Below are 23,158 nucleotides of genomic sequence, written 5' to 3'. Positions count from 1 at the left end.
GAAAAACACAAGGCCTTAAAGCTGCATTTTTATAATGCGGTGTCATGTGAGATACTGCAAAAGACACAAGCGCAACAGCCAAACACATTCGTTTAGTGCACATTTACATTTAAAAGAATAATGGAAAATAGCATTGTGGAATGAAAAAAAAAAAGTGCTCTGTGAACAGCCCCTAAGAGTTTGGAAAAAGATAAGGGTGAGTCAACCAAAAGCAAGATGTGTTCTCTGTTTATTGTTTTCGTATTCTTTCACAGTATTCAGTCTTTTTATTTCAGCGCATTCAATTCAGACTTGAGGCTCACAAATTGAATACTTCAATAGCAGGAGAGGAAACACTGCTTCTCTTCTTCCTATCCCTTCCCTCCTCCCCTCTCTCCTTAAGTCTTCCTCTCTTTCCTAGGGCAGAGTGTCTCTGCTATGTAAATGTATTCCATCATTCCGGTGACCTCCCAGGACTGCCAGAACATGTCATTGCTTTTCGCAGCCTGTGTCTCGCTCTCTCCCTCATCTGTCCGAGCAGGCCACCTCTCCTCTCACCTGCAGACATCATGTTGGTTGTTTGACAGGCCTCCTGGCAGGATATTGCACAGCGTCCTCAGCTGCAGCCTGTCTTCCTCCGAGGCCTCTGACATGAGGTCCAGACACATGAGCGCATAACTAAACAGTCACGCAGAGAAACAACAAAAGCTTTCCCTCTGCAAGAGGCATTCATTACATGCCAAGAAAGGATCTCCCTGCAATGCCATTTTTGGTAGTGCGTTCATGTCTGGTGTCTCTAATGTTTGGAATAATGGAGAATTCCTTGACTATGCCGAAGCGGTCACTTCAGGAATTTCCAGTTCACCCGCTGCCTGTCTTTTTAAAGCTGTGTGTTAGTGATGTGAAACACCCGCAAGGAATCTGCACCCTGATTTACACAGGATTTTAGGAGCACTCTCTCAAACTTTCTTGTTTATCACACAGTGCAGCTAAAGATAAATTGTTGCTGTCTTTTAACTCATTTCTTCTGTCATTTAATTTTTTTTATCTAAATCCTTTTTACATATTTTTCCTCTAACATCAGTGCTGAAATGTGTCTGCCTATAAAGTCAGCAGATTATGTCTGGTACTGACTCTGCTGATATAGAGTACTGAAGGCGTTCAGCTCCCAGCAGTCCTTGAGTTTCTCCTGGATTAGCCGGGCTCTATGCTGCCCTCTGACCAGAAAAGAGGATTGAATCATTCTGTAAATAGAAGCTAGCCACAATATGGTAGTGTGTGTTTCAGGTTCGCCATGTTGCTCTGTGCCATACAAAGACAGTAGAGCCATTAAAGCTGTTTAACGTAGGAGGGGACAATATAAAACAAATATTTCTAGTTGTATTAAAATATAACGGGGATGCATAGATCAGTCTTGTATCACCATATCAGTTACTGGTTTCATTTTAATTTAACTGCACTTTTTTTTTTCCTAATTTAATTGTTTAATTCTTCATTTCATGTTGCTATTGGCTATTTACTGGTTATCAGCCATAACATGAAAATAATTATTGACTTAAGGTATTTCATTTAAATACATTTTTATAACATTATTTCAATAATTATTTAAAATAATTTTTAATAATTTGTTTCCTGCATGTATAGTGAGCCATTCTTTGTCTGGGGAGACCTGAGGCCATGGGCGTAGGTTTGGTCCCAGCTTTGGTGGGGACACCCCCATACCCCAACCCCAACCGGAATTATTTTGTAGTAAGATACAATTGATTTAATGGTGATTTCCTTTTTTATTTCAGACTGTTGGCAATACAGAATATCACAATACAGAAGTGAATCTACTTCATCTCATTATATTGTATCCTGACCCCGATATACCATCCTGTATACTGTCCCTAAAGAGCTAGTATAACTGTATAATCTAAAAAATGCACTCTCAAAAGAAAACAAAAAAACACCTGAGACTGTGTAATGCTGAACAACCAAACGTTTTATTAACATAAATTATTATGTACATTAGTATTTACACTAACAAAAAATACTCTGCAACAAGGAAACAAATCTAAATAAATAACCTTTTTCTATTATAAACACTATTTACCCTCCAGTACACTCACGTTTATGTTGACTGCAAGATCTAAGTTAAGGTACAGGCTAATTGACATTCAGTTACTTGCTAACGTAGCATTCTATCATCCTGGGTAACATACTATCACCAGTTAATACTATTTTTCACAGTAGAATCTTCATTTGAAAGCCTAGTCAGTCAATACTGCTAGTTTATTTATGTGGCTAGCTAGTTATTTTGCCTACTTACACTCTGACTCTGATTTATGAAAAAAAGCTTCTAATGTCCCCTTTTTTCTTCTCGGGTGGCATCTCCAAATTACAAAAAGGGGCAAAAAAAAAACGGAATATTAAAATGTTTTTACTCTGGCCTTTGTGGCAGAGAGACAGCTCTGGTAACTTACCGTCGGCGTCATCAACATGCGTGCACACACACACACACACACACACCACCCGCTCGCTGCTAGTGCAAGCACAAAAGTAGTCCCGGCCCGCGAATGTAGCCTGTCAGATACCCCGCCGCCAATCAAATTACGGCGTTTATTGTATTGTTTGTTTGTATTATTGTTTATTTTTTATTGTACTGTCCTTGTCCTTGGCGTTATCCAAATAGCAGTGCAAAGATCCAAATAGCAGTTCAAATGAGCTTGCTAAATATTGGTGGGGACAAATTTGTAATCTCAAAATATTGATAGGGACTAGTACCTAGCGTCCCCCCCTAAACCTACGCCCATGCCTGAGGCCATCCTTAAAAATATTTTGGTTTGCAGTAAGTCTTTTTTTTTTCAATTTAAGTTTCAATGTAAAAAAAAAAAAAAAAAAGTAAATTTTGGTGATGGTGATGATGTAGGTATGAATTTAAACAAATTAGCATATTGTGACGTAATTGACTGGGTCTTCAACCCATGCCTTCGGGCGCATAATTGCAAACCTCATTTTGATGCAGGCTATATAGACCACAAACAAATGTAAATCTTTGTCAAAAACATGTTTATTGCATGAATTTCAGGTGAGAAGAAAAAAAAATGAGGTACTGTTTTACTTGCATCCACCGCTAGGTGTCAATGCAACCTACAAATGAGAGACCGTTTACTTTGCTTGTCACTTTGAAAAAAATCCTGTTTGATTTGAGTGACAAGTGTTCATTGAATCGATTGTAAATGTCTAAATAAGTTTAATAAGGCAAATAAGACCAAATATAGGTAAATCCACGGACAACAGGCAGGACGAATGTAAAGACCAATATTTCTGATGATTTATTGACTTGAAGTTACGTGCACAATGACAAACAGGAGTGCAACATTTTCGAAAAACAATAAGCAGAGTGGACTGCCATAACAATGCAAAACATTTACTGCAGGCTTCAACATGGCTGTGTTTACGATTACAAATTTCAACAACAACATAAAACCGCATAGGCGATTCTAGGGCTGTCAAAAAAAAAATTGAATTGCGAATATTCGTCGAATTTTAAATAAAAATCCACATTCGAATGCAAAAACGTTGCATTCGAATTTTAGGTGTGCATTAAGGAAGCTGCCTTATGAGCCCCGGTACTTCACAGTCTGTGTTCCATTCCATCTCGCCGCGCGCACAGCCGTGTCTACACAGCTTTCAAAGGCGGACAAGCTCGACACGCAGTAGCTGCTGTCTCATCTTTCACCTCGTGTACCCGCACCGTCCACGCGGTCTCAAAAAATGCCCGCACACGGATGACGAAAAGGTCATAATGCAGACAGTGTGCGGACGGCCGAAGTATACTTGATCATTATCAGTGGCGCACTAGATGCAATGACAATGTATGTGGCATTGCATTATAAGGTTATGTTAGCCTATCCAGTTGAAGCCACTACAAAAAAAGAGAACATCTATGTGGAGAAGATCATGTTTACATAAAAACTGAAACCAAGCCGTTCACACAGAATGCATATTTCGCGCATTTTCTAGAGGGACACCGTTGGACTCGCGTCTGCACAAGAGACATGTAAAATTAATGTATTTTAATTTAATTTTCAAAAAATATCTCGAGACTTTATGTTGGGTTTTTGTTCCCCATCCCACTGCATCTCATGTTTTTAAATGAAATTAAATTTTTTTCTGTGTGACTGGTTTTCTGCCCTTTTTATTTATTTAACAATGCATGCATACATGACGCTGTTTTGTTTATAGTTCTTTAAGCAACTTAATAATAATTGGTTCATAAACATTATTTTAAATATTATGTTGTTTTTTCACAGTCATGTATTCTAATGCTTTGAATAAACGTGCAGTAATATTTTTGTAATATCTTGAGGCCTAAGAAGAGAAGCAAAAAGCTTTTCTTCACCCTAACTGAAATTATGCATTTTAAATTCGAATACAATTCGAATTTTGATCATATTTAAGTAAAAGATTCTAGCCTGAATATGTATGAGACTGTTTGAAGACTGGCAGAATTCACATTTCTGTTGTAAAAAGAGAAACATTGCGCAGAAGTATTATTTGCTGTTATGCGTGTGTGTCCTAAGCTGCAGTTGCTGTGTGAAGCGTGTCAAAAAAAAACAAAAAAAAACTTGTGTTGGTTGATTCGTGCAAAAGATTTTCGAACATAAAGTGACAGTCGACACGGTCACAGTTTTAGACTAGAAGGGAGAAGGGATGGGAAAAGATCTGGGCACAGTTTTTCCAGAACTTCGTGCCAAGTTAAAGCGGTGTTGAGTTGTTTTAATTATTTGTTTAGATGTATTATGGTGCCCGAACCCGTATGACTTTGAACAGTGACCGTGAACATTTTGTTTACTGCAGCCGCAGCCATCATTACCAAGCGCGAGCCGTTGACTCTGACAGTGAATGAGAGGAGATGAAGCGAATGCACAGGCCATAGTGTGACATCCGTGGAAACATAGATGACGTCACTGGGTTTTTTTTAAAGGAAGAACGTAGTCTTCATTTGTATGTAGGCCTAGGCAATTTATATATTTACAATACTTAAATATAATTAATATTACTTTATTTCCTTTGTATTAGTTGTTTGAAGAGCAAAAAAAAATTGGTCGGTCTTGACGCAAATTTACAATCGGCAAGTCGGGTCGGTCGGGTAACGGCAAACAAGAATATTTTTAAGGATGGCCTGACACAACTCCCTCTGCTTAGTGAAAATACCCAAATGTGCTGCAGTGTCTCTGGATAGGTGAGAAAGCAGCGAGGGGTGGAGCATAATTAAATCCCTTGATAAAGGGATTTACGTCTGTCCCCGTGGATGTCCAGCGGCATGCTAAGTGAAAAATGCACCTTGCTCAGCATTCATTTTTCCTGCTGTGGCGAATGAAAAATTTAGCATCTAAAGTCCCCCAAGAAACTAATCCTATTGTAAATGTAAAGAGAAGTCAGCAAGTACATCACTTGACAAATAGCGCATGCAAAACACATTTGACACTTCTGCCTCCAGACGGGCTATCATAAGGATTTGACTTCACCATTTGCAAATCCTTAAGTCAAAATGCATGATAAGATTAATGTTTCATGCCTTCAGAGCAGCCAGTCCTTGTAGTACTTTGGCAGACAATGGGCAGAGCAATAAATCAATACAAACATGACTGTTGCCATGGCAACTGGCTCCAACAAGTGACTGGCATTTGGCTTGTTTATTCCTGCCAAGAACCAATTGATACCCGATTGCGTAGGCAACTCATTGTCTCATCGGTTTGTTCAATGACGTACGACATAGCGCAATGCAACAAGTCCAGAAAATCACCTGAAAAGACGCATATGGATTATTCAAGCACATTTTGAGGTGGTGCATTTACAATCAAACAATCAAGTCAACAAGTTTACAAAATCGTTCACAATCATTCACATCATTCTTTCTTGATTTTTAAAGTCAGCATGAAATGGAAGTTGCGATTGTCTTTTCTTCCCTGTTGTAATGTATCCGAGTGAAATAGATTCTCAAAATGAGAAATTGTAAGGAAGGATGGATTTTGTCAATGATAATTGATTGTATCATTGTTATTTGCCAATTATTGGGATCTCATGTGAGTAACAATAACCCTCCTTACCAGCAACCTGTGTTCATCTTCAGTTCTCTCTTCACAGCAGTTCAGTCAGTGTACTGTTTGAGTAAATGAATTACTCTGGGATATTGGTTTGTTTGAACTCAGAGGGAGTGTCAGCCACATTAAAAAAGTTAACATCTTAAGTCATTTGTGGATTAATGTATATTGGAGACGCGAACCATTTAAAACGATTCAGTTCGATTTGGTGAACTGGTTCAAAAAGATCCGGTTACATCGAATGATTCGTTCGCGAACCGGATATGACAAACTGCTTTGTTTTGAACTCTCTCACAACAGAAACGGAAGAGAAGACAATGCTGAATAAAGTCATAGTTTTTGCTTTTTTTGGTCCAAAATGTATTTTTGATGCTTCAAAAAATTCTAACTGACCCTCTGATGTCACATGGACTACTTTGATGATGTTTTTCTTACCTCTCTGGACATGGACAGTAGACCGTACACACAGTTTCAATGGAGGGACTGAGAGCTCTCAGACTAAATCTAAAATATCTTAAACTGTGTTCCGAAGATAAACGGAGGTCTCACTGGTTTGGAACGACATGAGGGTAAGTTATTAATTACATAATTTTGATTATTGGGTGAACTAACCCTTTAATGTTTGTCATGAAAGGCCACAAAAGGCTATGAAAAAATAATGTGCATTGATCATTGATGAAGACTTTGATTAATACTGTAATTCTGCAAAAAAATTATTAATAAATAAAAATGTTAAATGTTTTTGAAGAATGTTTTTGGTTTATTTTAAATGCTATAAAAATGTTGTGGCACATTATTATATAATATAATATAATATAATATAATATAATATAATAAAATATAGAATATAATAGATTTGCATTTTATTATTCAATTATTATTGCTTTTTAAATATTAACTTAAGATGTTGGGAAAAGGTAAATTAAATTTGAATATGGTAGGAAATGAGCACAAGGAAATTTTAGTTTTCACTCACGTCAAATTTTATATTGCACGGTGTAATACTTTAAAAACTTTACCATCATCGGGAAGGAGGAGGCGGGAACCGGCGGACATTCAAATCAAACGTTTATACCAAAATAAACACAAAACAGCACGACAGCCCCTTGTGGACGACTGTCGCGCACAAATAAATAGAATAAAAAATAAAAACAAATAAAAAAAAAACAAACAAAAAATAAAGCCCAGGCCTGGTCCTCTCCCGTCCTTTACTGTCATTGCTCCTCTTTTATATCATTCCGATCTCCTTCGTGGGACACGAGATCGGCGAGTGGAGCAGGTGTCGCTCATTTCCCAATCACTCCAACGGCTTCGCTCTGTTCCCATGGTTCTCGGCCCCGCCCCACTCGTCACACACGGATATTATATATAAGGTATACGCTTTAGAAATAAAGGTTCAGAAAAGGTTCTTTTGCTGTGATGCAGTTCTTCTGGAGCAATATCAGTGTGCTGACAATACATTTGTATTTTTGCTATAGTTTTTTTTTTGCCCCGTGCCCTGTGTGGTTTTGTGGGATGTGAACGTTCTTACACTTTGGTTGCTTTGAAATAGTACCATAGAAGAACCATGTTTGGGTCCTCAAAGAACCCTTCAGTAGATGCTTTTCCAGTACCCTTCAAATTGCTCAAACTGATAAAATATACCCAATGGAAACATGTCAATTTTGCCAAAAACTCCAAAATTTGCAAAACATAAGTTCATGGAAACGCATGTTCTTTTTAATCGACATTTATAAAATATCACAAAAGTTTTGCACAAATCTGTAATGTAAATGCAGCTAGTGAGCCGTTCTTAAAAAAAAGAAAATAAATCTAATAACCTTTTCCACTATATAGCCTAGAACCTTTGTCTACTGGAAAGGTTCCATGAATGGTAAAGGTTCTTCATGCAGTGTATATCTTATAGCATGCTGTGTAGATCACAGAGAGATGTGTGTTATGAGGTGTGTGGGAGATGTGGCCATCCTCTTAATGCCGAGGCATCCATCACATAGGCATGATGTATAAATCCCATTTCTATTGATCCAGTCTCAGGGAAAGGAGAGAGAGAATGGTGTTGAGAGCAGAAAGTCTATGCTGACTAAAAGCATAGGAAAGATCCAAACAGCCGATGATGAGTCAACAGAGAGAGAGAGAAAAGGGGACAGACAGTGACCCCACTGAGCAGCCATAAGCTGTTTGCACTGCAGTTTTAATTGCCTTTTCTCTTTTTAATTAAAGCTGCTCTGCCGAGAAAGTCGAGCTGGGAAAAGTGATTTATATTTTGTTTGTGTCCAGCAGTTTTACATAATTGATTTGTTTATCCAGAGCATTGTCTCATTTGGTTTGGTTATTGTTTTTTGGATATCCATTTCCACAAATGGCAATTTTTTCTGTGGTTCTGTCTTTCTGTTGGTTCCTTTTTTTTGTATTTTTTTATTTATTTATCTCGACGTCTTGGGACTGAATTGAGGCCAGAGAAAAACCACCTGCATGTTTTGCATCTTTTGGCAGCACAGTGCGGAGTGTGGTGTACTGTCGATTTGTGCTACCTCCCATTAGAACAGTGGGTAGTACAATTCACCAACGAAAAATGCTACCTGTGAAATGATGGTTTATTAACGTCTACACCTACCCCAACTCTAAACCTACCCTTACAGCAATGCGAATACAGTAGGGGTGTAATGGTACGTGTATTCGTACCGGACTGTTTCGGTACAGGGCTTTCGTGTGCACCGAATGCAATATTTTGTGTGCGGAACATTAGGTACATTTTAGTTTTTCTACACGAACATATAAAGTGGCGGAAGTCTCCGCGTTCAGCACAAATCCTGCCCTGCAGCTGATTCTGAAGTTTTCAAAAGGCATCACGTGAGTGTGAACAATGAACATCACTACAACTAGGAAAAAAACGACCGTAATTCAAACGCAGCTCCCATCGGCATTTAAACAGACCTTTGCTCTTAATTCCGATCGGGCCAACGCAATAACGAAATCTGAGCAGGTCTAAAAACTGAAACTGTTGCTGCTGCACTTTACACTTTGGAAAAATTATATTTTTTAAATATGAGCAGGCCTACAAGCTGGGATTGGTAATGCTGCACTGTAATCATAGTTATTTATTTATATTTTTCATTATATTTTATTATGTGATATTGGTTTGAGACTGAGAGTATTTTATTTCTTATTCTTTTTTTATTTTATATATATATTTTATTAAAAAGTGTTTAAAAAAAGTGTAAACAAATAGTTAAAAAAAGTTTATAGTAATAAACAACCTGCAGTTTAATGTTTGCATTTCTTTCCCTTACTGTACCGAAAATTAACCGAACCGTGACTTTAAAACAGAGGTATGTACCGAACTGTGATTTTTGCGTACCGTTACACCCCTAAAGTACAGTAATTGAGTTATGTTTGCGGTTGTAGCTAGAAGGGATACAGCTACAGGAAACCAACAATAAATACTTTTTCTACCTATTAAATTGTTTTATTAAAGTCTACACTTACCCCAACCCTAAACCTACTCTTACAGTAATGCAAATTAAATATTGTTGTTCAGCATGAGAAAAGGGATGCAATATTGATGTGCATATGCGCAATCTGATGGTTAGGGTAAAATGTTAGAATACCGGCTTTGGTCGGCTGCATATTTGTTGGTACGAGCAAAATCACTGATTCCACAAAAATATTAAGCAAGACAGCCATTTTCAACATTGATAACAGTAAAAACTTTATTTTTGAAGGATCATGTGATGCTGAAGACTGGAGTAATGGCTGCTAAAAATTCAACTTTGCCATCACAGAAATAAATGACATTTTAATATATATTAAAAAACAGATAACAGCTTTTATTATATTCCATCATTATAATAGTGAAATTAGATTATTCAATATTGTTTGATCGGTGCCATTTCTTTATTCAGTCATGGTCCTGTTTTAGTTCATTAAGCAAGAGCATTTCCCAACCCTCGAGGAGCTTATGTGTGAAGGACTGGCCTTTTGAATGACACCGAATGTCATCACTGTTTCCTCTGAGCGATGTGATTGGCCGTTGCTGACTGACAGGCTGTTTGTCAGTGGCTTCCTGTGCGGCAGCTCTAATGTGCAGTGTCACCAGGCGGATGCTCCTGCTCTCCCGTCCTCACTGTAATTACTTTGCATGCTTGACTGACTCTCTCCATTAACGGCAGAACACTCTCAGCGCCCACTGAATTAATCTATCGATCCTCTTTTGGTTTTTGACTTCTCTTTTTAAATTTCCCTTCTGTTTCAAGCCGAACTGTCAAAAGCGAAGCAGGATGAAGGCATTATTTGCAGTGGGATTATTTGCAAACACATTATTTACGGGAGTAACAATGTTTACAGCTTAGTTTGACCTTCCTTTGAGACAAATGATATGGTTATCAGAGATTTGTGCCATTTGATTTTCTAGTACTATGAAGGACATAGTGGTATCAGAACTGAAAACTTATTAAACCCCTTCAAACTTATTTTTTCTTTTTTCAATTGTACTTGAAATTGTAATTAAATAATAGAAATTTGGAATTAAGTAAATGTAGTAGAAGTAAATAAATGAATGTAAAATATATTAAATGTAGTACCTATATAGTAGTTATATAGTTATAGTAGACTATAAGTCGCACTTTTTTGCATAGTTTGGCTGGTCCTGCGACTTATAGTCAGGTGCGACTTATTTATCAAAATTAATTTGACATGAACCAAGTGAAATGAACCAAGAGAAAACATTACCGTCTATGCTGCTCAGTGCCCTCTCGCGGCTGTAGACGGTAATGTTTTCTCTTGGTTCTAAATAAATGCGACTTATAGTCCAGTGCGACTTATATGTTTTTTCCTCGTCATGACATATTTTTGGACTGACGCGACTTATACTCAGGTGCGACTTATAGTCCGAAAAATACGGTAAATATATTAGCTTGACTGTATTTTGGTTAACTTTTGGTTTCTTAATAAAGTGAATAAGGAACTAAGAAATAAGAATAGAGTAAATAAATAAATACAATTAAAGTAAATAAATATACGCACCTAAATAAACAAATAAAATTGGAGTAAATCTGAACCTACAGCTGTTTGCTGTACTGATTTGTGTTCAGAGATGTGCAGAGACAGGCTGATTGTGACCTTGTGACACTGTCACTCCTCACTGAGATGGTAGTGTGGCCTGCAGGCCAATCATTTCCATCCACCCTGCTGCTCTTTTCTCTGGCGTTTCGTTTCATTTCACTCTCTCGCTCTGGCTCTGCTTTTTGCACTCTCCTGGGAAACGAAGTAGCTCATATTAGCAGCCAATAGTGTATTCACACACATATACAAGCAGAGACCCACATTACCCACATTTCTGCTTCATGTAGGTCACTGGGGATGGATATTGTGCTGGAATGAAGCTCTCAGAATGAGGACATGTTTCTGAGCCTCTTAGTAATACTGCTCATCAGAAATGATCAGAGATTTGTGGTTGTTTGTGAAATAATATCTTATTTAGGATTTGCACACAAACAAATGCAGATTATTGTATTGCATGCTCAAAAGCATGGCATATTGCTGTAAAACATACTGTAAAAGAAGAGATTGTTTAAAATAGCATTCACTGTTTTCCACAGAAGAAAGTCATAAGAAATTATGGTTAATGGGGACTTTTAATTGGAGTGAATTTGATTTAACTATCCCTCCATTAATTATACTAGAGACAATACAAACAGGAAGCAGCCTCAATAAAATAAAATAATATAAAATATAAAATAAAATAATGATCATATAAAAAATAACATTAAATAATATAAAATAAAATATTAATATTTGTTCACAAAATATAAAATAAATATTAATATTTGTTATTTTTTGTTAGATATCACAATGTTTTTGGTGGCTGTAGGAAGTCTTACCTTTTAAAAAATTTGAAAGTTATTGCAACTTTGTTATTCAGTGTGGTTGGGAATTCTGACCGTTTTGTTTTTCACTTCATTTGTCCTTGTGAAATTTCCCTCTTGTCAGTGCTTGCCTGATATAATATTCCCACAAGATGTGAAATTGAGCTTTGAATGAATTTCAAGGCTGCCTTTTAAATTTCAAAAACATTTTTCATTTGGGAGTCGAGGGGGATTAATAAGCTGTCCAGTATGAGCTCTTTCATAACGAACTTAAGATGCGCTTTGAAGAGGGAGAGAAAAATTGACTTTTTCTACTCTCTTTGTCTTTCTCATCTGAGTGCTTTCGATTGTTTGCAGCTCAGGAGTCAAACAGTACAGCAGCACAGAACTTTAATTTGATAAAGTGTAAATTTGTCCTTCTCTGATCTAAGCGGAGAGATATGGATTGAACGGAGCAGTTCAAACACACTCCCTTCAATTGCCAAGTAGATTTAACAGAAGTCTGGTACAGCAAAATGGGCACTTCAGTAAGTGAAGATGCGCTGAGAAAACTTTATTTAATCTTACATAGCAGCAAAAAGCACAAAGCGCTTATGCGCATCCCGTGCATAGAATGATGCGCTTGAAGTAACACCGAGTCACAGCACGCAGCGCTCCGCATAGAAAAGTTCAAAGCACAAACGGAAGAGATATTGATGCGTTGTGTATTATATCTTTCCGATAGTTTGAACTTTTTCTTTTAACTGTTTTAAATTTCAGTTACTGTGCGTGTGAAGAGCAATTCATAGTGTTCTCTAGTCAAGTGTAGTGATTCTCTAACAGACACCTGGTAGAAAGTAACATGATTTGGATTAGCACTAAACTCCAGCAAGATTAAGTCCTTTTATGCAAAACCACTGATGTTTATCTAAAGAACAAGAATTAATGACAGGAACATTGTATCATCTTAGCAAGAGTTTCATCATCTTGATTGTAGTAACCGAACGCGACACGCAGTTTGAATGCTGAATGGAGGATAACAGACAGCCGCAGCGGAGAGAGTTTACATGAACTTGAATTTAACAACTTGAACTACAGTGCACAAAAATTTTATAGAGCTTTATAATTAGGGATGTAGGGATGATTAACCGCGAGCCAGTTGAAAACTGATTCAAATATGTGATGATTCAAATCGGTTGAGATGCTAAACGATTCACGATTCAGTTAAGGGTGGGTGTTTATATTAACGTATGTCTAAGGGGAGCTTACTGTCTTTAGAGAAGTTTAGATGGTATTTTTTCTTTTCATCTAGTTTATGTATAATGCATATTAAAGTTCATTAATGCAGCCAGCACTGCTTTGTACAGCGGAAACCAAGGAAACGCTTTAAGCACCACCTGCTGACAGAAAGTGAATCTGCATCTTGTTCAGCTGTCTGATGTTTGTTTCATGCAGATATTTTTATGTATAGTTTCACAAAACTGGAGTCAAACCTCTCTGCTTTTGCTTCAATTTTCAAAACTATACTATTTAATTTAGATTAGATTGTGTTACTTACCTATTTGATTTGGGCTTGTTTTAAAATTTCAGTTTAGTTTTGTTATTTACATTTATATTGTAAATTTTGTAATTTAGCAGACACTTTTATTCAAAGCGACAAATGAGGACAATAGAAGCAATCAAAACCAACAAAAGTTAAATGGTGTGCAAGTGCTATATTTAAATTTGGCAAAGAAACACAGCATTTTATCCAAGGAATAATAAAAGGACAAATTTAATTTATAGTTCACATTAAATCTGTTTGTAAAAAAAAAAAAAAGTGAATTGAATCGCGAAATCAAAACCATGAAACAAATTGAATTGTGAGTTGAGTGAATCATTACATCCCTATTTATAATGTTTTTGTGGCTTTCATGGGGCTAAACAAACACAAAATAGTATACACACAATATCGGATTTGGATCGTTCTCGTCTGACCGATATCAGGAGCAATACCAATACTGAATATCAGATCGGCGCACCCATACAAAAATATATATACAGGTCCTTCTCAAAAAATGTGCATATTGTGATAAAGTTCATTATTTTCCATAATGTAATGATAAAAATTTAACTTTCATATATTTTAGATTCATTGCACACCAACTGAAATATTTCAGGTCTTTTATTGTTTTAATACTGATGATTTTGGCATACAGCTCATGAAAACCCAAAATTCCTATCTCAAAAAATTAGCATATCATGAAAAGGTTCTCTAAACGAGCTATTAACCTAATCATCTGAATCTAATTAACTCTAAACACCTGCAAAAGGTTCCTGAGGCTTTTAAAAACTCTCAGCCTGGTTCATTACTCAAAACCGCAATCATGGGTAAGACTGCCGACCTGACTGCTGTCCAGAAGGCCATCATTGACACCCTCAAGCGAGAGGGTAAGACACAGAAAGAAATTTCTGAACGAATAGGCTGTTCCAAGAGTGCTGTATCAAGGCACCTCAGTGGGAAGTCTGTGGGAAGGAAAAAGTGTGGCAAAAAACGCTGCACAACGAGAAGAGGTGACCGGACCCCGAGGAAGATTGTGGAGAAGGACCGATTCCAGACCTCGGGGGACCTGCGGAAGCAGTGGACTGAGTCTGGAGTAGAAACATCCAGAGCCACCATGCACAGGCGTGTGCAGGAAATGGGCTGCAGTGAAGCAGCACTGGACTGTTGCTCCAAAGTACTTTTTTCAGATGAAAGCAAATTTTGCATGTCATTCGGAAATCAAGGTGCCAGAGTCTGGAGGAAGACTGGGGAGAAGGAAATGCCAAAATGCCTGAAGTCCAGTGTCAAGTACCCACAGTCAGTGATGGTCTGGGGTGCCATGTCAGCTGCTGGTGTTGGTCCACTGTGTTTTATCAAGGGCAGGGTCAATGCAGCTAGCTATCAGGAGATTTTGGAGCACTTCATGCTTCCATCTGCTGAAAAACTTTATGGAGATGAAGATTTCGTTTTTCAGCACGACCTGACACCTGCTCACAGTGCCAAAACCACTGGTAAATGGTTTACTGACCATGGTATTACTGTGCTCAATTGGCCTGCCAACTCTCCTGACCTGAACCCCATAGAAAATCTGTGGGATATTGTGAAGAGAAAGTTGAGAGATGCAAGACCCAACACTCTGGATGAGCTTAAGGCCGCTATCGAAGCATCCTGGGCCTCCATAACACCTCAGCAGTGCCACAGGCTGATTGCCTCCATGCCACTCCGCATTGAAGCAGTCATTTCTGCAAAAGGATTCCCGACCAAGTATTGAGTGCATAACTGAACATAATTATTTGAAGGTTGCCTTTTTTTGTATTAAAAACACTTTTCTTTTATTGGTCGGATGAAATATGCTAATTTTTTGAGATAGGAATTTTGGGTTTTCATGAGCTGTATGCCAAAATCATCAGTATTAAAACAATAAAAGACCTGAAATATTTCAGTTGGTGTGCAATGAATCTAAAATATATGAAAGTTTAATTTTTATCATTACATTATGGAAAATAATGAACTTTATCACAATATGCAATTTTTTTTGAGAAGGACCTGTATTAGGGAGTGGAAATGGCTAATAAGCCATGAGTACTTCTCTGAAGCCATCTACTAGTGGTAATTTATTGTATTTTTTTATTTAAAAATAAGTCTTTGCTTTACTACATTACATTTACTACAGTTAAATGAATTTAATAAAATAAATAAGTGTGCCCTAAATGTCTGCCTCTAACTCACTGGTTTTGGAACAGGCTTCATATCTTCCATCTCTATTTGGCTGGATGATAAACAAAACATGATAATTTATTTTTAACTTTCTCCCACACTGACTTAGATGTGAACATTTAAATGAACCCTCGGCCAGTCTATCAAAGTGTTTGCAAACCATCTGAACTTAATTTAGCTCCGAGCAAACTATGCCAACTAGTCAGCAGGGCAGCATTCCACAAGCTCTGTTTATCAGCCTAGATGAGCGAAAGAGGAGCAATCAGCAGTTCTTATCCTCCAGTGGACTTGCACTGCTTACTGTAATTGTTGCTAGGCTACTGTATGGGGAGACGCTTGCATTTTAATGGCCCTCAATGGGCTTTGTAATTGAATTGGTATGCAGAACAGAGACCGGCCCAACAGGCCCACCGTCTGATTAGAGGCTGATTGCACGCTGGGAGAAAAAACATTGTGTTGAATTATTTGCCATGGCTCTGTTTCTTGGCCCTCTTGGATGATGCTTGTATCCCAGAAGGGATTGCTTGAGGGCGACGGAAAAGAGTGATTGCACTCCCAGCGTTCATTAAAACATGTTCAGTTAATGCCAATGGACTTTTCCAAGTTTAGTTTTATTGATTCTACAGCAATACATAGTGACTGAAAATTAGATGTTTTTATGCCAGAGTGTGTCTTTACTAACATATAGATTGAGTTATGACCAGCAGCTGCTGCTGAAGTGTTTATTGAAGTGTTTACTGCAAGCTTTTGTGTCATTCTAATCAGTGTTTTTGGCTCTGATTCCTGGAGACTTTTAGTTTATTATTATCATTATTATTATTATTTTTTATTTTTTTAAGTTTACTCTCCCACTCTACATTAAAATAAATATATTAAACACAAAAATATAAACACAAGCCCACACTGTGGTCTTTCATAATCATGATCCAGTGTTTTCAGTGTCTCACAACAGCTGGCCTTTGAAATAAATAACGCTCCACTTGAACTCGATGTCTACAAGTAGAAGTGTTCCGCCAAAATAAAAATGTGATAGTTTAACACTGAAAACAAAATTATTTTTTTAAATAATTCAATTTAAAAATAAAATAATTTTGTGAAATATTTTTTCTTTTTACTATGAAGGTATATTACAGTATTTTGAAATATAATAATAATAATAATAATAATAATAATAATACTTAATACTAATACTCTTAATATTATTATTAGCAATATTATTATTATTGTTATTGTTATTATTATTATTATTATTATTATTATATTATTATTATTACTTCTAATATATTATCATTATATTATTATTATTACTTCTAATATATTATCATTATATTATTATTATTATTATTATTATTATTATTATTATTATATAACAACAACTGTTATTTGTGCAGACCTACAAAAAAGTTGCACACTTTGATATGGTTTAAAAAAAGTTACACTTTAAATTGGAATTGCAATTTTTATTTAAAATATCACAATTGTATTTTGTCCTTAAATTGTGCAGCCCTACAATATCATTTGTTAACCCATCCAGACTTAAGCCACATTCAGAAAGTCCAAACTGAATTTAAAATCTGAATTTAAATCTAGTAAAAGTGAAAGAATGCTATTTTAAGCTCTGAAACCTAAGAAACTCGCCTCTTATTTGCATGACATTGAACACTTCTCTACTGTTTGATGTTCTGTGTTTGCTCCACTCCACCGCTTGCCGCTCAGCTCCCATAGAGAATGAATTAGAATACCCCACTCAGCTCCGCGCCAGTGGATGTGCACGGTTAGCCAAAAGTCTTTGGATGTGGTGTAACTTTCCTCTTGTTGGTGTGTAGCTCCGAATTTTTTGGCTGGCTTTCTGCAGCCCTTATGTGGCAATTCAGTACCTTGTGGGGTGTTTTGCTGGTCAGCTGCTGTGAAACGACAGATTGGAGCAGGCCGGTGTGCACACTTTTTCCCTGCTCAGCACTGCTGCAAACACTGAATAAGCTTGACACAGACGCAGCAAATTTCTGCAAAATCCCAGCCATGTTCGCCAGTAAGGGACCAGGTCGGTCAGAATTACATTTATATTTACTAGGGATGGGAAGGTTCACTGAAAAAACCGAACCGTTCAGTTCACCACACACGGTTTGGCACGCGCTGGGACCGCTGTTCAACTTAAATCTGACAAAGCATCTGTAATATGGTTTACTATAAATAACACGTAAAACAAACAGGGTTCAGTTAATATATGTTTCTGCTGTTGGAAGCGCATTCTGGATTCCCAGACATTACAACAGCGATGGGGAAAAAAAAAAGAAATAACAAACCTGTACGAATCATTCACTCTTGTTCAATACTAATACGAACACTGGATCAGTGCACTCTCTTAAAGTGACAGTCTTTATATTAATCGAACAGCAACAACAAAGAAATCACTCACTGCTCTTGATTAAAAAGCTTTTTTTACTTTAATAAAGAATAATCTTTAAATTATAGTCCAAAATGCAATGTTTTACATTTGATTACTTTATTAAATTTCTGTACCTAAAAACTAATGCAAGACTTACCTAAAAAAAAATTTTTTTGTATCTTTACTCTATTGTATTAATTTGTGCTGTTGCTTGTAGTTAGAATATTCTTAATAATATGATAATATATATATTTATTATTATTATTATTAATTTTTATTTATTTATTTATATTTTGAAAGTATAGTTTTTCCAGAAACATATCAAATACAACGGTACGGCAACCGTGACTCTAAAACCGTGAAACAAACCGAACTGTGAAGAAGTTGAACTGTTCCACCCTAATATTTACATAATCATTTGGCAGATGGACGCTTTCATTCAAAGCGACTTACAACAGATAAAAAAAAAGTTCACAATAAAACCTAATTTGGTCACTTTCTGTGATTCTCCACGGCATATTTGAAGGTGTATGCAAGCAAAAAATAATTAATAAATGATTAATGAATGAAGGGGCCATTCACATATCGCGCCTAATAAGGCGTGGAAAAGGCTATGCGCTCTGCTTTCTCCTTCTTTCCAAAGCGCTTGGGCAGAAACGCTCCTGAGGTGACGCGTTCTCTCCATGAAGACGCGGAGATTTCAGCAAAGGATAAATGTATTTGCAGCACAAAAAAAATCGCTTTCAGTAGCTCTGCTACTAAATTTATTTCAAAATGGCAATCCATATACAGATATAATCAGCTGTTCCTTCATCTTGGCTGAGCTTTCAACGTTGTTACAGGAAAGGATGAAGCTGAATGTTTAGTTCTTATCACATGAACTGCGGTGCGCTTGCGGCATTCTGAAAGTTGAGATGTTTTTAACTCGATGCTGTTCGGACGCGCCTGGCGTAATATGCCATGGAGAATCACAGAAAGTGATCCAAGAACATTGTTGCAGCATCTCTCAAGCAACGAATAAACACCGCTAACTTGGAGAATGCAGTGAAAACTGCTCTTCTCGCGTCTGCCCTAGACCCTTGGCACAAACATCTCAGGTTTCTCGATGAAAACATGAGAGAAGTTAGAAAAAAAAACTTTTTTGAACATTATCAGAACATTTTCCTTGATGCGAGTGGTGCGGATGCAATCGCCACGATGAAGAAGATGCAATGCCCACTCGTTGGAAAAGGCTGAGCCAGTTCTCCAGCGATGATTACAGAGAGTCCAGCCGAGACGAGTGGGAACAGTTCTTGCTGGAGCCATGTATTCCACCAGATGAGGATCCCATTCAGTGGTGAAACGAAAACACGAAGCGCTTCACAAAACGTATTCGCTTAGCACACCGTTATTTGTGAGTCCTGCCAACGTCTGTGCCGTCAGAGCGTGTTTTCTCCGCGGCTGGCCTTATTATTAAAAGACTAAGGAGCCTACTTTCCCCCAATCATGTTTACATGCCCGTATTTCTTAACAAGAACATTTGAAACAATAGAAAAAAAGCAAAAAAGATTTGCTGACAGTTTAAAAGTTAAGTGTAAGCTACATTCTCTACAATAGCCTAATTGCTGCAGGCTGCTTTACGTTTTTTCTTTGTTCACTTTTTTTTTTTTTTGCTTTTAATCTGTAGCTTACTTTTGTTTGTTTGCACGCATTGTTAAAGGTTTTCAGCTACAAAACACGATGTGTAATGTTCAAGCTTATTGTAAGCTTGTTCAAAATGACGAAAACAAATGTTGCTGAAAAATAACGTCTGACTCATTAAACTTAATTTAAATAAACAAATATTCGAATATTCGTTTTTTGTGAGCTCAAATATTCAAATGTGATATTTGTGGAAAACACCCATCCCTAGTAAAGTTTAAGTTATAAGCAAAACTAAACATGCTGACTATACTCTTAGGAAAAATATGTGCTTTTATGATTTATAAGGTCATCAGTAGTAGGACTGTGATCATTGGGACATACAATTGATGGCTGCATAATTAATATAGATTATTGAAAGTGCTTATTTCATATTGCAGAGAAACTCAATGTGCAGATTGAGAGAGAGGGGGATTAAGGGAAAGATGATAGAGACAGTGAATGCCTTGATACTTCTTGATACTTCATTTGATTATTTTGCCTGTCCACAGTCTAAGGATTTTTATTTATTTTTTAAGTATAACCCAATTCAAACAACTGAAAGAGCCAAAGAGTTTAGCACATTCTGGGACATGTGGACACATGAATTGGGTGGTGGTGACTGCAGCAACAGAGGTGGCCTGGGGTGGAGTCAAATTCCCGGCCTGATTTACTGTCCCAGTCCGCCACTGGCTGTGAGACTCTGTCAAACAGTGACGTGTAACTGCAGATGTGTTCACACTTGTGCTATAGGCACATTACAATTGGCTGTCACTGAAACTGCAGAAATTAACTAGAAATCTGGCATTTTATGGCAGACTCCTAATGAAATATTCAGTACCAGGTCTCTGTTGCGTATTAGGAAATATTAAGAGATTGGATTGAATTCATCCAGTAACTCAAAAGTCAATTAGTGACTATCAGTATTTTCTCAAAAATTGTTTTAATCATTTTAGCCACAGGGCTTTTAACAAAGTTGTGGTTTAGAGGTTATTAAAAATACAGCAAGGTTCAACTTTTCCTCTTAAAATCATTTCATGTTTCTTATTTTTAAGTATAAAATTATATTGACATATTTTGTTTTTGTATAATACATTTGATTTTATATTTATTTTTAGTAATCATGATCTTTTTTTTTTTAATTAATCATAAGTGTGTGACTATATTAGACTTTCATTAATGAATTAGTTTACATATTACATTTTAGATTTGCCTATTTTAATGTAATTATTTACATGTATTTTTACGTAAAGTATTTATTTTCAATAATTAGAATTTATGTATGCATGTAATACTTTTTATTTTATTTATTTTCCAAAAAATATATAGAATCCTATACAGGTATTACTACTTTAAAAATGGGCATATAAGTTAAAAAGTTACCTATTTAAAAAAAAAAATTAAATAGTTCTTTTTGTTGTTTTTTACCAAATAGTTTTATTCAATTTTGACAAAATCCCGTCTATGCTAATAGTCTTACTTAGCTGACAAGCGTAATTCATACTCAAGTGCATGAAGGTAATGCCACCTCTGCCTTTCTCTGGTATCGTTCACAATGTGAATTGAAATGTTTGGTCGGTGGCCTTTAATTTCATCAGTAGGATTGGAGGAAGCAGACCCATGTGTTACAGAGCGTCACGGAATGAGCTCTATTCATCTTCATTCCCCTCTTTCATTCCTGCTCTGTTTACTCTGCTACAGAGCGAGTGATTCTATTATTATTCCTGCTTGTAACCTAGTGTTGAGCGATGCCATTAGGAGCCAGAGCGCTAGAAATATACTTAAGTATACCGCATTCATAAGATATGTTTTTAAATCCAATAATCCTCATTCACACGGGCTGTTACCACAGATCTAGGTCACAAAGACCAGTGGCTGAATGGAATTGCGATTTCTAAAAGCACACGCTCTGTGCTGACTCCACGAAGCTCACATATAATGCAATGCAGTGCAATACACAGTCTATGTATAATATGAGGTGATAATATTGTGTATTTGGGGAGATGAAAACAGTTCTGTTAAGGTCAAGAGTTTGTAGTGTTTTTGTTTGGTCGTAGATTGCGAGTTCTGGGTTGAAATCAATGGCTGAACACCTGCTGAAAATAACTTCTAGTTGTTCAGCCGAATCTATTCACTGAGGCCTTGAAAGGCAGTGCTGTCTGGCCCATCTGCTATTTATGTGTGAAGCTGCAGTTGTTATGTTATGCTGAGGGACCGTACATGTTTAGACAAGTCAAGTTTTTCCCATTAATGGTGCCAGTGAGGTGGTCTTATCATTTACCTGACAATCTCTCTTTTGGCCCTGCGACAAATAGTCATGGACATTCACCTTGTTATGTTGAGTCTTGCTTCCCAGGCTATGCTTTTCCACAGAGGCTATTCTAAATTCCTTTCCTTTCTGACATTTAACTGTCAATATGTCTTCATTTTTGGTATCTCTGTTTACTTCCACTAGTGCTTTGCTGTCTCTATCCCTCTATCTGTTTGTCTGGTGTCTGAAGGAAGAAGGGGGAAAGTTTATTGCTGAGTGTCGAGGTGGGAGCCGTTGAGGTTTAATTATTATGAGTGCCAGCTGCTGATTGGCTGATACCGTAGAGAAGAAAGTCACCACACTTGTGACCTATATATCAGGAGGAGGATGTGGCTGATAGCTGAGGCCAGACACTCTGAATTAGGAAGTTGCTACTTGTGTAACTATGTTCTGCCCAGTGATGCCCCATAGTCATGGTTTCACCTAGTTGTGAATGCTGACTAATAACAGGGACTAGTGTGCTAATTAGGGCCCTATTAAAAATCGGTTTTATTTTTTCCCAAATTCAGTTTTTCCTTTTTAATTTTTCTGTATTTTATATTTATTTTTTTTACACTCCGTTTTAATGGTTAAATTAAATGTTGTGATTATGCTTCGCATCTGGGTCCTGATCACCCTGACGCGGTTTATTCTGCGAGAACAACCGGCTGGTTATCCGGCTGGTTAACCGGCAGTCATTATCCCTTACTTAATCAAAAAGCATGTCTAATTAATTGAAATCACAAAGCTTACGATATTAATCAGAAACGTATTAAAAGTTGTACAAAAAATAATTTAAGGCCCAATAATTTTTTTTTTTTCAGTTTTATTTTTACCAAATTCTATTTGCTGTTCTTTTTGTGGATTCCATTTCAAATATTAATAATCTTAAAGTTCTTATCTTTAAAATAGAAGTATTTATCAATGTCTTTTTATAGACTGAAATCACATAGTGATGATATGAGGTGTGCATGACAGTCTAGTTATTTTAAGAAACAATTCTTTTTAGATAAGGTATTAAGAAACATGACGAAGAGATAATAAATGATTGTTAACTAAACCAATATGCCCATTGAGATGTATTATTTGACAGGTGTAATCTGTAGTGTTAGTGTCAACAAGCTTCTCTTTCTCAGTGATTATAGAACAATTCTTTTTTGTGAGTTGTAT

The 23,158-nt window shown here is 36.7% G+C and overlaps 1 protein-coding gene across 7 annotated transcripts in view; it reads left to right on the top strand.

Moving 5' to 3' along the window:
- The window catches only part of LOC132096504 (TRAF2 and NCK-interacting protein kinase-like), a 106,898-nt gene that overhangs the window by 39,734 nt on the left and 44,006 nt on the right, over positions 1–23,158 (top strand). The window lies entirely within an intron of this gene.

Source organism: Carassius carassius, chromosome 20, assembly GCF_963082965.1.
Source record: "Carassius carassius chromosome 20, fCarCar2.1, whole genome shotgun sequence".
NCBI lineage: Eukaryota > Metazoa > Chordata > Actinopteri > Cypriniformes > Cyprinidae > Carassius > Carassius carassius.
This window is presented reverse-complemented; position numbering and strand designations above follow the sequence as displayed.